This window comes from Camelus ferus, chromosome 8 (genome assembly GCF_009834535.1).
Source record: "Camelus ferus isolate YT-003-E chromosome 8, BCGSAC_Cfer_1.0, whole genome shotgun sequence".
In the NCBI taxonomy this organism is placed as follows: Eukaryota; Metazoa; Chordata; class Mammalia; order Artiodactyla; family Camelidae; genus Camelus; species Camelus ferus.
In genome coordinates, this window is record NC_045703.1 from 71639964 (window position 1) to 71658010 (window position 18047).

The window sequence follows — 18047 nt, forward strand, 5'->3', positions numbered from 1 at the left end:
GGGGCTTTGGCGCCCATCCCCTGCAGGAAGGCTGGAGAAGACCCCAGCTGGGCTCCTCAGGCCGTCTACGGGGCCACAGTCAAGAGCCACAGACAGCGCCAGAGGCCCACAGGGAGTGCAGCAAGGCCAGGGGTCCGCCTCGTCTCCCACCCGCTGACCCCAGGGCCCTCGGTCAGCTCCTCTGGCCTGGCCCCTGGGCTTGGGCAGCCCCAAGCTGGTGTCTGCTCTTCAGGGGACCCTGCAGGAGTCTGAGCGTGGGGGTCCTCTGCACCCACCTCAGTGGGGAGACTCGCCCTCCAGACCTGGAGATCCAAGTCAAACCTCAAACCCAAAGTGACAGAACTGTCACAGTGTTCTCATGAGGACCAGGCCTTAAAACTTAACATCAAGAAACTCCTTTTCTCCTCAGAAATTCTAAAATACTATAGACCTCATTTTGACCAAAATACAGTTGCAAAAGAAAGAGAATTCTCAGGCTTCTTAGAAATGAGCCTACACATCTAAGTTCCAACTCCCTATTGTCACAAAGTCACAAAAGAACGGTTTTCCTTTGTGTCAGCCTTGGAAATTTCGTTTTCCTCCCCATGTTTTCAAATTGGATTTCTTTATTCATTGAGCTGATAAAATGTCCTCACCCTTTGTTTTCCTCCAAAACAAAACACGCTACTGTAGACCTCCAGGCGCTGGGCACAGAACTGCGCGCAGGCACAGGAGGGCTGGCGTTCCCGGTCCCCACACACCGCCTGTGACGCCCTCCAGGTGTGCCAGCCCCACCGGCCTGCGGGCTCCGGGCGACGCGAGGTCGCAGGGCGCATCTGACATTCAACTCAGAGAAACCCACCCCGGCGCATGCTGAGTGAACCCCGAGCCGCCGTGGGGGACGCTTGGTCGGGGGGCACCGAGGGGCCACGCTGAGAGAAGTGACCGGGCGAGGTGGGGGCGGTGCTAAGGATTGGAGACAGAGGCAACACAGGGGTCCGGGAGATGGAGGAAGCCCGGCAGGGAGATAGGGAGGGGGCTGGGAGGGGACGCGGGCTCCTGCTCACAGCCCCGGGGCCTGCGCGTCCGGGCCCGGGGCGGTGCCACCTGCCTCCGGGCCGTCGGTCCGCCCAGGAGGTGGCCCGACCGGCGGGTGAGAGATGCGCGCGAAGCCATGCCCGAGGCCCAGCGGACCGCGCTCGCCTCCGCCCCGTCCCGGTGGTGGCCCAGCCCGGGAGGGCGCAGGGACTGCGTGCGTCCCCGCCCCGACCACGCGTCCCGCAAGCACGGGACAGGCTGGGCGCGCACGTCGCACCGCGGCCACCATCACCGCGTCCACGATCACCCGCGCCAGGCCGATCCCAACGGGAGAAACGCAGGAGTGACAGCGAGAGCCGCGCCTGCGTCTCAGACCCGCGCAGCGCGGTCCAAACCCACAGTGCGGGGCTGGGTCTGCACCCCACGCTCCCCCACAAACGTTTCTCTCTAACCCACAGAAACGCCACCCTGGCTTCCCACGCCGCCTCCCCCAAAACACAACGACCATTAAATCCAACAACCTACAGAAAAATGTAAATTTAGGAATGGCTTTTCAGTCACTAAGTGGATCCAAGGATAAAAGTCTTTCAATGGTTGCTGAAATTTGAGATATTATTAAACACACATTACTTACGTTGATACATGGCTTTAAGTCTATTTTCTTTCTAATGCATTTTAAAGATTAATCAGAAAAAAACTGATTGTCCATTAACTCTCAGCAGTAAGGAATCTGGTCCCGACTAGCACAGAAAGATACAGATACCATTGAAATATGCCAGGATACTTACTCCCTCAGTGAATCCGAGCCTGCTGGGAGCGACGGTTTGTAGAAGAGAAAAGACCAAAATTAGACTTAAGTGGAACCCTAACAAGACAGAAACAATTCTACCTAGAGAAAACGGTTTGTTCTAAGGCACACTCCCTCGTTAGAAATGTAATTAGAAGCAGCATCGTTCCTCAGTGTACAGAGCACCTACTATTATGGGCTGGACTCTGCAGTAGGGGTGGGATATAAACAGGTAAAGAGTAAACTCCTTGCTGGGAAGAATTTCAAAGTCTAGGGCATGACAATCATTCCCTACCAACCTGAGAGCAAGTTAGATCTGAAAAAGAAGTATGTTATCTGAGGATTTTTACGGAAGATTTTTTTTTTAAGTGAAATTCAGGTAAATATATACGTAACATTTTGTAAGTATATGCACACATTTATGATTGCATCTATAATTACAATTATATATATAATTACAACTATATATATATTGATATATTCCCACTTTATAAAGAGATTGAAGTTCTGGGGTAAAATGCACAAGATTGCACAGCCAGAAAAACTGCAGTTTGAGGATCTGAACGCAGTTTTGTCTGTTCCTTAGAGCTGTGCTCTTTTCACCAGACTAGGCAAAGCTGGAACTAAACCTCCAGCAGTTATAACTAACATCCCAAGAGAAGGGGGCCAGCTTGGGGCAGGGGTGCCTATAACCCTGACACTGGCTCACTTTTCTATTCAGGGCTGGGTAAGGCGTCCAGCTCCCTCCCACAAGCCTTTTGGTACTTGCTAATACCTGACATTTCTTTAACAAAGAAAAGAACTTTCGCAAGGCAAAGAGACAAAGGCTTATTTAAGGTAACGCATCAATGTTAATGAGTTCACGTTAGTCAATCAAGGAGATCTTGTAAAAATAGCAGGTACAGGAGATTCTACCTCTGCTGGATTTTAATTGGGTTAGTGCGGGCCAGGAGGCGGGTGAGGGCTGAGAAGGGAAGGAAGGTGGTGAGGTCCCCACCTGAAGAGAAAAGGTAAGGATGAGAGACAGAGGGCAGGAAAATGTCTTCAGCATCATTCCTAGGCTGCTGGGGCACCTCCACTGTCCTTGTGGCTGGGACAGCCCATGGAAGCTCTATGGTGCTGTCAGGGTCCCGCTCACAGGGCACGCTGGCCCCTGTTGTCACTGCTCTCCCAGTCAAGCCCCTTTTAAGGGGCTAGCGGTTTCGTCAGACAGCTAGTCCCACTGTAAATGCAAGTAGTTGCAGCTTGCAGAGGTCAGAACTGATACTCTGTATTTACTCTCTAAGTGAAATGATAACCTTGTTGGCATTAATTAGTTTCAGCCTTGGCCACCAGGCATGTCCTTCCCGCTCGAAACACAGGCTCCCCTCCATGATGATTTCCTAAGATGCAGTCCTACTGTCCCAGGGGAGGAGCGCGTTTCAGAAACGCTGAGCGTGAAATTTGATACCTGCGTCAGACACACAACTCACAAAGCAGCCAGGCTTGCTAACTCCCTGAGAGTACAAAATGGCACTTTTTTCCCATCAGGATTGTGATCAAAATCAGAGATAAACTATGGCTTTCACCTTGTGGAGAGATCCTACGCTAAGACTTCTGAACATTTCTTTCCCCCAGATGCTGCCTTTGTTGGTAGACCTGGTCCTACTTTATACCAGTAGCTACCACGGAGGAGGTGTTTCCTTGTCAGGTCACCCTTGTCTGACATTTGTGGATGCTCCAACCTCCCAACGGGAATGAGCAGAAGCCCCCGCTCTTCACTCTGGGCCTCAGGGCAACAGTCCCAAGAAAGAGGCCATCCTTGCTACCTTAGCAGGTAAGCACTCTTGTGGAAGAAGTTCTGCACAGGCAATAGGAAACACGAACATTTAAACGTAGGGTCTGCTTCCCTGGCAGTGGTCGTGAGCTGAAACTCCAGACCCCTTCCTTGCAGATATTCTGGAAATCTTATTTAGCAGATGACTAGATGAGACATGGAGATTCATATCCTGCATGTAGCTAGAAAACTGGTGAGCATTTTGTGGATCTGAAGGAGGATTAATCAGATGGCCGCATTTAGGCTAACAGCTTGCTATGCTCACCCTTAAAACGGTCAACTGACCTGACTGACCAGTTGCTACTCACAGCTCCAGGCCCACTGTTCAAACTTAAGCTGTTGATCTCACTGTTTCTACTTTATTCCAGTATCAGAAGCTATAATCATGCCTGGTCTCTGGGGCGATCTCCAGGGAGAAGGGCACAGAACTGTAACCTTACAAAGTAGGCTAAATACCAAGAAGACCACAGCCTGAGTGCTTACAAGATAAAGGGACTGAAAAAGTGACAGCCGCTGGCCTCTACAGAACTGGTCGCCTGGAGGCATCCTGACGTCATTCTAAGTCTTCTGATTCAGAAAATGATTCTGTTGCTTGTTATCGATGCTTTATTGATCGAGCTATGGCTACATAACCACCCGCCCCATCCCAAGGGGGTTCACAGTTTTGAAGGCTCTAGCATGCTGTGAGTCCCCTTTGTCCGGCAAAGCAATAAAGCTGCCTCATTTCTTCTAAGCTCCAAGACCTTGTCTCTGGGTTATATGGCTCGTCAGGGACAGGGGCCGATCTTTCAGCAACAGATCAGAAACGCTTTTTAAAACTGGAGGTGATACTGAGCAGGACTCTGTGGGGACCTTCCTGGTACAAATCTTTCCTTGTCCCCTGTTTCTTGTTTGTAGGAAATAGGCTTCAACCAGCCTCCTAGACCTTCCCTGAGCGCCAAAGGGCAGATTCAAATATTTGCTAATTAGGGAAGGGAGGGGTACAGAGACAAGGGAGGAAGAGTTGGGAAACAATAGTGCAGCCTTGGGGCAGAGTCCTGGCTCCTCCTCAAGGAATATACATGACAATATCTGTAAGTTGCTCTGCAGGAGCTAAGACCACCCCCCCCAACCCCTTCCTCTTGTTTACGGCCGCCGCCGGCGAGGCTTTTAGAGGGGGATAGTGGGCCCACCAGATTGCCAGCATTCTGTTAAAAACAACATTCCTTTTTGTTACCAAGGCTGTTGCCCTCAGGATCATGCCCCTGCCCCTCTCTCAAATAGAAACCAGTTACTCTTATCTAAGTCTCAGGAGGCAACTGCAAAGAGAAGAAACAAGAACTGGTTATAGCCAACTAAGCCCAAGATGGTGGAAGATTTGCCTTCCAATGGAACTTGAGCCTCATTACGTGCTCATTGTAATGTATTAGCTGCTAAATGACACACCCACCAGCACCATGACAGTTGATGGTTGCCATGACAACCGGAAAAGCCCCTACAAGTGTAATACAGGAGAGCCTATTCTCAGGGCTCTGACCTTTAAGGATGTTAGCACTTCTGCACTTATGTGGAGATGGCAAGTTGCAAAATAGAGAAAAACTTTTGTTTTGTTGGAAGTTTACAGGGACACCGTGACCTGGCCCACATGGACGGCTGCAAGAACAAACAATGCCTGCAGCAAGAAGTCTGCAACAACCAACCACGCCCCCTCCCTTGTTTCTTGTACAAAAGGAGCCTGTATTCTGACTGGAGCAGGATGGTTCTCCAAGACATTAGTCTGCCATCCTCTTGGTCTGTGGCTTTCTGAATAAAGTCACTGTTTCTTGCCTCAACACCTCGTCTCCTGATTTATTGGCCTGTTGTGCGGCAAGCAGAACGGGTTTGGACTTGGCAACACAAGGACAGGAAAGAAACGCGATTGGCTTCAGCATACCCAGAATGAGGACGGGATGGTGAAAGTGCACGTGGCCCGACCCCGGCCAGAGCTGTCTCCACCGGCCATCCTGGCTGACGGGAGGCTCCCCGCTTCAGCGCCATTTCCTCTTCTGAGCGATAAAGCAGCTGTCCACTTTGTCCCACTGCCTCTGCTGGGAATTCTTTCACAGCCAATGGCAAGGACCTATGCTTTGTGGGGCCTCCTAATTTAGGGGTCCCTCTATCCACTAACAGGGGTGTGAAGTAACGTTTATTGACAAGTTACAATGAAACCAGAATCATCACTTTGTCGCGTTCCTTGTTTTGCTTTTGCTCGGAAATGCTTTGGGAAATCCTCTGCAAGCCTCCTTCCTCCAGCTCTCACTTGGTCTCCAGAGTCTCACCCTGCCACCCACCCCTCTCCCTGGAGTGGGAGCCATGCTACCTAAACATTGGAGAAACAAGCAAAAATAGTTACAGCCCTCCACAGTAAACAATGAGTAATGCTCTCCTCTAGAATACATTCAAAACCCAGCTTTCTGGTCCTTTCCAAAAATAACTCTGACGGACGTCAGTGCAGATGCCTCCACACCGTACAACATGAAGCCACGGTGAGCCGTGTAACCATCACCCCCTTCATACGTTCAGGTGTGAGGGGAGGCCTCCTTCTGTGTACCCCAAGAACTGTCCATGCGACACTAGAACTTGGTGTCTCAGAGAGTAGGACCAGCATCCTGGTTGTCTCTAATGACCCAGCCTTCTGTGTGGGTGATAAAGACAAGGCGTCCAGTCTCCTCTGTGAAGCAGGGTCTGAGCACCTGAGATCATTAAAGCAAATAACGAAGAGCTGATACAACTGCGCTCCTCCGTCCCTCGTGCCAGTAATACACTGATTCCCACAGGGTCAAACCAATATGAACGGATGCCCCTCACGAAATCCAGGAGCTGATTTTAAAGTGTTTATCCTTGGCAGGTTGAAGCTGACAGACGTTAACACCCATTTTTCTATCCAAACCTAAATAACCAGCTTTAAACTTTGAAAGGAGCCACAAAAAAGCACCTTCCCTTTTCTCTGAAAACCTTCAGTCACTCATCCTACCTGGTAACCAGATGGCATTTTATCCACATAAAATGCTTGCATAATATTTGAAAAACAGGTTCCCATCTCTCAAACACTACAGTAGTCCTTTCTGGTAAGAAACAACTGCCCAGGAGAAGAATTCAAACTTAAATTTACTATTTTACAAGTTTCTGCATTTTTAAAAGTTGCAGGAATCTTTTTTTTTCTAAATCTTTTTTTTTTTTTTTTTACTGGTTTCTAGGCTACTTACTGACATTCCATACTATGCACTTCTCTCATACCTCACAAATTTTTCTCTCTCTCCCACTTGTCAAGACGTCAAACTGATTTGTTCTGGTTTGTACTTGAAGGCAAAAGCTAGCAAACAGTTAAACACTCAGGGACATCCAATGCCGGGCCAACTGGGTGTCAGACGAGACATCACAGAACTATGCTTGTTTTGTCTTAGGATGAAACACTGTGGAACTTTAGGAAAGTGTAGGAAAATGTAAGACTTTGTTTTAAGAGAGTTATATGTGTACATCTAGGGCCGAGTGGGAAATCCCTGGTTCCTGTCGCAGACAACCCCACGGTCTTCCTGATGGACAGAGCACAGGGCAGGGGGGTAGGGAGGTGGAGTGGGGGAATGAGCCCCTCCGTGGTGGCTTCCTACTGAGACCCAAGGGAAACTTTCGTGCAAAGGTGTGAGCCCACTTGCCCAGTTTTACTAAGTGACATTTATAGAACTGGATTTAGAATCCTGATTTTTTTTTAAATCTTTGGGTTTATGGCCTCTCTTTCACGTGAGATGATTTCTAGAAGCGCATGGAGCAGGAGTCTCTTGGACAAAACTGCAGAATATATTTGCCAGGAGGAGACCTCCTAACCCACTGCCTTCCCAGCTGCCCGGGACCCCCAGGCACTCAGCCCCAAGCCCCACGTACTTGGCCGTGGTCCCAACAACTGCAGGTGTCAGCCTTCTCACCCTCAATCTGGGTTTCCCTGAGTCTAATCTGCAGAGTGTGTTGGAGATGTTTTCTCATGAGAAAATGGTGTCTGCATCTCTTTCATATTCTGCGTTACCTCCTCCCACACAATTTAAAATCTGAAAGCTGAGGTGACCATGGCTCTTATGGGGGGGGGGGGGGGTCGGGCCCTAATAGGCCAGGTCTAACATGTGCAGTGCTACGCATCCATTACCTGTGGGCCCCATCTGGGCTGAAAATGACTCACACCATCAATAATCAGAAACAGTATTAAGCTATCACCTTGTTCTGACTCTCCTCTTCATAGATCATCTTTCTGCTGTTTAGTTACAGGATTTTCAATTTATAAAATGACATAAATGGATCTCCCTATGGATCCTCTTCTTGGGACGTTAAGCAACAAAATTCAAGTTATCTTTGAAAGAGACACAAGAGGTTTTTCTCCCCACGTGGGGCTCGGGGGGCCTTGACTCGGGGCACCAGCCCATGTGAGTTGTCGCAGACAAATGCGAAGTTATCCATCTCACCAACTCCCCGACGTTCCAGCCTGAGAAGTGGGGAAGAAGGGAGGACAGATCCCCTCAGGTGTGGGGTGAGACCCCTGGGCCACCCCCCAGACAGAAGGCAGGGCAGGACACAGGCTGCGTGAAGCCTAGGAAACACCGGGCCCTGCAGGTGCTGGGAAAACAGCCCTTCCCGGTGCTGGCGCCGACTCAGCCGGAGGAGCACTGCCCGAGCGCGGGACAAGCAGGGCTGCCCAGCTCCCCTAGCCAGGGCGGGGGGGGGGGGGGGGAGGCAGCTCCCCGGCCCCGCGTCCACTGCAGCTGCTCTGCCCCCCACCTGAGCTGACAGAGCCCTGGAGACTTCCTTCAGCTTAGTTCATCACACAGGTGTCAGTCAGCAGCGGATGAAAAGGCCAGACCCGTGAAGGTTCTGATTTCCATTCCAAGTAAGAGCCAGTGAAGGGCGGGGGTCAGGACCCAGTCCGCTATCCCAGGGAAGATGCAGACAAGACAAAGTGGGCCCCTGACCAGGAGCTGAGGAGGGAGGGACACAGGCTGGTGTGCAGGAGCAGAGAGGCTTACACCGGACTCAAGATTCTGAGGTTGTCCTGCCAAGATCAGGTCGCTTAGCGCAACCTACGGGGCAGACAAGCAGTGGAGACGCACGTCACGCGGGCACCGGGTGGTCTGGACAGGGACCAGGGCAGGCAGCTTGGCCCCCGGAGTGGCTGGAGAGAGAGAGCAGGAAACACAGCACCAAGAGAGGAGCCACGCAGGGGGCCCCTCCCCGGGCCCCGGGGCCCCGGGGGCCCGTGAGCCCTCCCCTGCCCCCCGCACAGCGCCCGACTACGCGGCAGCCCGGCCAGGTATGCAGGTGCAGCCCAGGCCCCGTGGCGGGCGCGGGGGCGGGGGCGGGGGCGGTCCTGCCCAGGAACGGGGAGAAGCTCAACAAACGTGCAGCTCTCGGTTCACGGGGTTCACGGCCCGGGGGGAAGCCTGACTCCTAACCCAACCGTCACAGCTCCGCCCCTTGCAAAGTGTCCACCCTCCCAGTAGCCGCAGAGGAGAAAGGTGGGTCCGGGCGCTGCAGAAGGTCCAGCAAAGCCCTGACCGCCCGGTGGGCGAGTCCCTGGGCAGTGCCTTGTCCCTCCATCATGGGGCTGGGGTCAGAGCCCCGCCTGGCCAGGTCAGGTGGCAGCACTGAGAACGGGAGGGAGGGAGCAGCAGGGACACGCCAGCCACACTTCTGAGTCTGGTTCTGTTCTTGCTCACAGACGACACCACTGTGGGCAAGCAGCTTCCCCTCCCTCAGCCTCAAAACTGCTCTTGATGGCACGACACCCCTCACTCCCCGAGTGCTCTGTGGCCTTGCCCTGGGGCTGCAGGGAAGCAAGATGTAGCTGCGGCCCCCTAGGACTCACCTGCAGAGAGGGAGGGTGTGCTGGTGTCCGGGGAGTGTGGAGGGGGACCTGCCAGCTGGGCTCCCTCCTAGCAGGGAAATGTGGCCTGGAGTGGGCTTTGACCTTGATCAGTACGAACGCCTACCCAGCCCTGGGATGCAGGAAGCAGTGAGACGTTGGTCCCTTTGGAGCCCACTTGCAAAGTCAGAAGTTAGGGCTACGAAGGTGGACCCAGGGCTTAGAGCATGCAGTCCACGAGGGCAGACAGATGCCTGACAAGTCAGCTCCAGAACCAAACGTGGGGGCTGCAGACAGAATTCAGAGGGGGCCTGAGATGGGAGTGAACCCAGAGGTGGGGGGGATGTCCTCAGCCTCAAAGATTCTAGGGTGCAGCCAAGCGGGTCATGTCAGTGTCACGCGCTGGCAGCTGACTCCCATACCAGCATCCCCAGAGACCTCAAGCTATCACACTTGAGCAATTATGAGACTGAAACTATTTTTTAACTCTCATTTTTCTTTGCTAATCCTCTTCTGGATGTCCTAGGATGTCCCTTTATAAAAACAGAGCTTTGCGGATGTGACTAGTCTACAAAGCCCTGGTCACCACTCCACTGACCACCATTCAGCAATTTCCCTTTATATCCTGATCTCCTTTCTCTCTAAGACACTGTGCATCAAAGGCACATCTGCTACTGCAGCAAAGGCAAGGACGGGGATAGTTGGAACCAACTCTCTTCATCCTCCACGGGTCTAAGTGCTTGGACACTGCAAAGCCTTGTAGAAGTCTTACTAGGTACGGAATCTGGGGCTGGCTCCCCACGGCCCTTCCAGGGAGGGCTTCCTTGCTCTCAGCTTACTGACCCAGGGTGAGAGGGCTCTGTGAGGCTGCAGAGAGCACCTGGGTGCATCAGCCGTGCTCCTGGAGCAGAGAGCACCTGGGGAGGAGGAGAGCCGCAGCAGGCAGGTGTGTGCAGGAGGGGGAGGAGGGCTGGGGAGCTGGGAGGAGGAAGAGAAGCGGGAGAGTTTCACAGGTAAGGGCAGCATGAACAGGAAGAAGGAAGGGTAGGTCCCAGGTGACTTCCCGAGGACAAAGACCCCTAGACTATCCAAAGAATAAAGACCTTCAACAGCTCCCCTCACAAGAAAGAGAAAACAAGTAAAACCCAACCTTTGGCCTGTTCTACATACTTAGTTGAACTCAATATGAAATTGCAATTTTGTAGGCAAAAAAGAGTCAAATATTAGTGATTCCACCTAGTTCAGCCTAAGGCAGCGCCCAGCCCATGGTCTGGACCAGCAAGTCTCTCACCACCGGAACGTTCCTCTTCTGACATGTCGTCTTGCCCCTATCAGGGAAAATATTAGTTTTGTGACATTGCCCAATCTAAGTGTCTTCTCCCTTTTTGCTGTCTGTCCAAAGCCTCCACATTCTAAGTGGCAGGAGCCGTGTTATGTGGAGAGCTGGGGGTCACAGGATTAAGAGCCATGGGGATTAACCAGGATCCTACCAGACCATACCCCACTCCAGGTCTCATTAGTTTCTGAGGAATTTCAGGGTCCTCTCCTCCAAATGTCAAGAATCTAGCACCCACCACATCCATTTCATAATGCTCTGACCAGGTGGGAAGTCCTGAGTCCGTGCATCACCTCTCCGGGGTCTTTCACAGCTGCTGGAAACTTGCGATAAACCCTTGGATCTCTGGACTGTGTGTGGCTAGATACTCAAGCTACATCACAGCTCTTCTTGACAACAGTGCTCCTTCTGCTGCTGGTTATTCCTTGTTAACAGCCACCCATGTATCAGTCTTCCAGATGGGTCACTGAGATAATCAGGCCACCGGACAGTGACTGTGTACTGCCACCCATACCCAAGCCCAAGATTTGAAATGGGATTTTCTGAGTTGCTGGATCCTTTGGAACCACGGCCTTCTGGAAGTTCCTGGGGCGGTGGTGGTGCGGGGGGTGGGGGTGGCAGGAAGGTGGGAGGGCGTGGAAACTCATATTCAGGAGGATCTTAAAATCCTTCCAGAGCCTCAGAGTAATAAAACACCAAATAAGGAAGGCCAGAAGAAATGAAATACTGTAAGGACAGGTGAGGTCTATTGCTTACTAAGAATATAACTAACAAACGACACTGCGGTCCTGAGACGCTCGTACGTGCACAGCCATGAACGGCCACAGAGTTCAAGTGGTATGTTTTCTCACTTTGTGATGTTTTCCCATTTTGTGTATTATTCTTCCTACTCTCTCTGCTTTCAAACATTCCTTCGCTTGCTGCATCATAAACTATGTGGGTTCCATGTTTCATCTTTTGCCCAAGTTTTTCCTTTGAAAATGTAAGGAAACATTTGCTGCCAGAGGGTATTTTAGAAAATCAGACAGATTCAGTTCCCTCACCAGCTGCAAATAATGTTTAAGTCAGGGAGTCCTAGGTTCCGCTAAGAAACCTACTGATTTAGGCCTAACCTATACCTCTTCGTTTTTAAAAGCAGAGCAGAGCCAGTAACTCAGAGAGGAAGCTCAGTACAGAACACCTTCCTCTGCCTGCGGACGACCTCGACCTCCTGTAATCCTGGGGTTCAAATAACACCATGAAACGATGCCTTCCCTTTCCCAGGACTTACAACCTCACTGAAACCCTTTAGGGGAGTAACTTTAACATCATACCAACCCGTTCACCATTTCCTATAGTTACTAAAAAGCCCACATGAATGGAATGCCTTTTGGCAGAAGGGAAACTAAGCCACAATATGATGAATACAAATGAGGGTTTTCCAAGATTTTTTTTGACCTTTGTTATTCTTTACGTAACATAATTTTTGACATAGTATTTTTTCACCTTTTTATTGAGATATAGTTCTCACACCGAGAAATTCAAGGCTGTAAAGAGCACAGTTGTGTGGGTTTAGGATGTTGACGAGGCTGTGCGAGGATCACCCTCCTCACCGCACGTCTGCGTCAGCCCCCAGAGAAACGCCGAGCCCCTCTGCAGTCACTCCCAGCCCCCTCCTCCTCCGCCCTGGGCAGTTTGCTTTAATTCAGCACGTGTTTCTCAGGAACACGTGGCTGCTTTAGCTCCCACGTGGTACCAGGAGCGGGCACTCGGTGGGTTTAGAAACCCTGGGTCCCGATTTCAGCAGTGTTACTGCTGCCTGAGTGAGGTCAGGTGGGTCTCCGGACTCTGTCCTCTGTCTCCTCATCTGCCCGTCAAGGGTCACAACGCCAGCTACGTGGGCTGTTCTGAGCACCAGATGAGGAAGTTCGTGCCAAAGCCCCCAGCACATCCTTTATAGAGCACAACGTGCCCCTGTTCTCAGGTAGAACACCTCCTGTGAGATGACCCCCCCCCCCGGGGGCTGTGCGAACATGTGTTCTGGTGGGGCTGCTCCCCGAGGGGCCCCTTGATTAGAAGGAGGAACTGCCCTAGGCTCTGGACTTTGGCGATGGGCAGTTTCCCTCTTCCTTCAGACTCTGCTCATGGTTCTGAGGGCTGGAGCTTCTGCAGCCATTGGGCCAAGGACAGATCTGCTCGGAAAGAACAAACGGAGCGTCAGGGAAGGGGCGTGCCTGCTCTAACAAAGCTACTCAGAAGCGCACACTTGGCGGTCTGCGAGCCAGTGACTGACTGCATGCAGCTTTTCAAGCCAGTTTGGGTTGGTGTCCACGTGGGGAGGCCACCCTGCGGTCCCAGTTAGTCCATCAGACACTAACCCCGGGGTTACTATGAAGGGCTTTCCCACGTGTAACTAAAGCCCCTACCTGTTGACGGGAAGTTGATCAAAACCAAAACGGAGAGGATCCTGAGTGGGCCTGGCCTAATCAGGTGAACCTGTGGGAAGAGGGCTCAGGCCTTCTCTGAGTCAGAGCCTCCAGCTCCCTTGAACAGCGTCCCAGCCTCCCTGACCTCCAGCCTGCGGATGCTGGACCTGCTCATCCAGCCCCTGCAGTCCCACAGGCCAAGTTCCAGAACAAACCCCTGAATGTAGACACGTGCACACATTTATGTAAATACTCTCCTCCTGTTTCCCAGGCTGCCCCTGACTGACACCATGGTTGCCTGTCACTTGCTCCCAGGCACGCTCTGTGTGGTTCCAAGGCACAACACAGGCCCCCTGTGAGAGGGACACACAGGCCGGCCCCAGGGCGCCCCTCCACCTGCACCCCGTGACCTGGCACTTTCTTTCAACCGGGGTCTCAGCCTGTCCGGAGAGAAACAGGGAGCTGTGCCTCACTAAAGGGTGGGGTGGCTTCCACACTGCAGTAAGCCCTGAAGGGCACAGCAGAGAAGGGAGCGCGCGCACTGTGTGCGGCCTGGGCCCCGGCGGGTAACGGAGCTCAGGCTTCCCAGCACTCATGTCAGAGGGCCCCTGGGACGGTGCCAGAATAAACCAGAACTAGGGCCGTGGTCAGGCCCATGTCCCCCCAACCCCGAATCTGGTGATTTATGAAGAGGCCCCACGCCCCTCAAGAAGGGAGCAGTAACACTGGGCTCTGCTGACGTGTCTCAATGAGCAAGGTCACGTCAGTCGCAGGACTGGCCCTGCCCAGCCCCACTTCCGGGCCTGGAGAGCTGACCCCAACCCTCGCCTGCAGTCAGGAGCTGGTCAGCTAAGGCTCTGACCCTGACACCCACGGCCGTGCAGGCTCCTTCCCCCAGGAACCATAGGGGTTCCTCTTTTTTGTTCCGTCCTAATCCACCCACCCTCCCTGTTCCTCACTTTCCTTCTTACTCAGCTTGGAGCCATTGACAGGGCCCTTCAGCTCTGCCCCTCCCCACTTTTGTGACATCAACTGCAAAACCCCTCCTCAAAATAACCCCTCAACAGCTGCTTGCTCCGATGAGCCTGGGGCTGCACAGGGCTGACGGAAAGACACTGGAGACCCTGGCATCAGCCTCTCCTTACAACCGATCACGACCTAAAGCAGGCCGTCCAACCTCTGGTTTGACTGCAGTTTCTCCGTCTGCGAGCTCACTGCCTGCAAATCCAGCTGTCTCCATCCTCCTCACGTCTACCCTCTTTGCTCTAAGATGATGCTACCGCCCACGCCCAGCCCCAGCTTCCCCCTCTATTAAAGCAGAGGACAGAGTATTTTCCTCATGTCAAGCTAACCCTGCAGCTTGAACCTCCTGCTTTTCCTCTACCCCAAAACCCAGTGCCAGCAGTTACTCTGCCCCTCGCTACCCAACAGCTCCTTCTGCAGGGGACGCTTCGGGCTGGGAGCTTTGCTCAAGCTCTTTCATAATCAGCAGCAGCAAGCCTCCCCCAGGGACCCCACACGCCCTCCAGCCCGCCCCCTGCTGCTGGCCTCCCAGCACCCCAGTGAACAGAGATGTGTCCAGCTGCTTTCCCACCTTCCATGCACAGTTTGGCCCACGCTGGCTGGCTCTGCCCCCTGCCTCCACAGCCTCAGCTCTTGCTCCTAAATGTAACCGACATTTCAAGTCCTTCTCTCACCGGGCCTCTCAGGTGATCCCTGCCTCCTGACCACTCCCTTCCGGCTGCTTCCAGGTCACTTGCTCCCCCATCATCTTTCCCCCCGGGCTACCTGGTCCCCCACCCAACCCCAGTGCTCAGTCCCAGCCTCTCCCAGCCTCAGTTTCAGCTCTGGTCCAGGCCTCTCCTCTGAATGCCAAACTCATTCCATGTCCCCTGGCATCTCCACTGGGATGTCTCAAAGGCACCTCAGGTTTAAGAAACCAAGCCTGGTGCCTGCCCCCTGCCCTCCAATGTCCCCTCTCTCAGGTGCCATTATCCATTTAGATGAGCTAGACCTGCTCTGCGTCACCCCGCCCCCTACAATAATTTCTGTTGATTCCACTCCCTAAATGTCTCAAGTCTGTCCACTTCTAACCCCCACAGGCACTGGACCAGGGCACTGTGCCCACCACCTGCTGCTGCAAATGGTGCCCCCCACAGTTGCGAAGGTGTCAGCCTTGGGAGGGGATAAGACCACCAAGCACCTTGCAGGAAACGTAATAATCCAAGTGAACTAGGTCCTGGGTTGTAGGTTGCAGAGAGGGAACTGAGCTGAGGAGCGTTTAGAAGGTAAAAATGAATAAAACAACGCTATGAGATACCACTTCACACGCATTAGGAGGGCCATTATTAAAAAAGAAAAGAAAGAAAGAAAGAAAGAAAAGAAAAAGTGTTGGTGAGGGTGTGGAGAAATTGGAACTCTGTGCATAGCTGGTGGGAAGGTAAAATGGTGCAGCCGCTGTGGAAAGCAGTGCGGTGGTTCCTTAAGAAATTAAACATAAAACTATCACATGAGCCAGCAATCCTGCTTCTGGTTACATACCCCAAAGGAGTGAAAGCAGGGAGTTCAAGTCACTGCAGGGTTGGAAATTTAGTTCACAAAACACTTGAGATTTAACATTGATATTTTGCTTAGTCAAAGTTCAAGAGAACAGCCTAGGGGGTTCAAAATTCAGTTATCGAGTTGAGTAAGAGGCTGTGAATTTGTTCTTGAAATTTTGGTTCTCCTCTTTTTCTTAAAACTTCATACTGTGGGAATATTCATGCCTTCATTTGAAGAACATTCATTAAGTCTGTGCTGCGAGCTCGGCATCACACCGGGCAGAAGAAAGACGTCGTGCCTTCCCGCAGTGGCTTCCGCACGCACGGCGCGCGGCCCCTCCCCTCCTGGACAGCAGACCCACAGAAGCCAGGCACCGAGAAGGAAGGGTGTCTCAGAAGGAAGGAACAGCGCATGCAAAGGCTCCAGTCCAGCCAGAACGTGGTAAACTTGAAGAGCAGGGGTCGGCCCTCCCCGACACTTCGCCACAGGGTCCTCGGGAGACCTTCAGAAACCCCATCAAACCCTTACTGCAGAACTCCCTCAGCTCCCAGGAGAAGTCTGAGGTCTCCAGCACAGCCGACAGGGTGCTCGCCTCTGCCACCTTCTCCTGTCACCTAGTCTATGGATCACGAATCAGTCACAGAGCAAAGCTCACCTGTTCGCCTTTTTATTTGTGCCGTTGGCCTTGTCATTTCTTCAGTCTGAAGGAATTCCTTCAGCTCCTCCCTCCTCTCCTGCATGGCAAAAAGTCATTTGTCCTTCGAGATCTATGTCAGATCTCTCCTCCTCTGGGAAGCCCACCCGGACCCCTCCCAACCCAGCATTCTGTCTCTCACTCCTGCTGTGGACACTACAGCCACATGCTCTGTTCTCCTCTCACTCACCTCCTTCCCGTGTGTCTGAACCCCCAGGGAACACAACCTGTAACTTCCTCACTGCGGCACACCAGCTACTCAGCGCCTGGTACATGGGAGACGGGTAACCCTTTGCAAATAATGTCTTTTGTTGTTTTGCTTTTTTGTTATCTGAAACCCAGTAAGCAGCATGTAAACTCAGTCAGTTGGATTTTTCTTCTGGGACTTTGGATGACTGATGCACAAAAGCAGAGTGTCTAGGATTTACTCCACACCATCCAAGGTGTGCAAGGTCCAGACTGGCCCTCGCTGTGGTCCAGACGCCCAGCCGCCTTCTGCCTCTGTCCCTTACCTGGACCTGGTTCCCCAGATGCCTCGTGAAACTGTGAGCAACCCAATGTCCTTCCAAATAAGTTCCTTCTCTGCTTCTCAATAGGTTTGTATTGTTTGCAAATGAGAACCCTGACTGGCTCATGGAATGAATGAAAGTATGTAACATCCGTGGCTGTCCATGGGTTTTCCAGCCTGGTAACACCTTCCTAGTTGACAGGACTAATTCAGTGAAAAGAACACTTCAAAAAGTCTAGAAACTTTTCTTCCACATGACAAACTCCACCGCTGACTTACTAATGTGGCCTTGAGTGAGTCATTTTGCCACCTACTTTCCCCACAAGGGTGTCGTTAGGATTAATGAGTTAATATTCAAAAGTACTTTGTGCTTTAAATAGTGCCTTTCAGCAGAGGAGCTCAAAGAATTATAATCACTACAGCTGTGCAGTAAATTATAAAGAAGTTCTTTAAGAACTATCATATTTATCTCAAACTTTTAATGAGAAATTGACTACAATTGCAAATTTTCCCTTCAAGCAGTGGTCAAGACTCTCTGAGTATGAGAAATTGGGGTGGGGGGGAAACTTACACAAAAATGTAAATTAGATTTGTTGTCTTCCAAGCCTGTTCTCAATAGGTTGACTAACCACACAAGATCTCTATGATTCCAGTATACTTCCAGTCTCTAATTCATGGGGTTGAACGATTCTGCAAAGTTGAGAGGACACTCTCTGCTTAAGTACACAGTGTGAACCCATAAGGGCTCTCAGCCTCTGCTTCTCTAACTCCTCCTTCTTCTTCTTCATCCTCTCCGCCCTCACCTTCATCCTCCTCTGCACCCTCTCCACCCTCACCTTCATCCTCCTCTCCAGCCTTGTTCCCATCCTCCTCTCCACCCTCTCCGCCCTCACCTTCATCCTCCTCTCCATCTTCTCTATTCTCACCTTCATCTTCCTCCCCATCCTTTCCACCCTCATCTCCCAGCAGCCTCTCATGGATGCCTCCAGTCAGAGTGGGCGCCCTGGAGTTGCTTGTGCTATCTGTAGCCTAAGAGCCACCTTTCACCATTAGCGGAGCATTGGAAGGCACGGACCTTTCATA

The 18047-nt window shown here is 52.0% G+C and overlaps 1 protein-coding gene across 6 annotated transcripts in view; it reads right to left on the bottom strand.

The window, feature by feature from the left end:
* PDE10A (phosphodiesterase 10A) overlaps positions 1-18047 on the bottom strand; it is a 537273-nt gene that overhangs the window by 395300 nt on the left and 123926 nt on the right. The gene's annotated exons all lie outside the window — the stretch shown is intronic.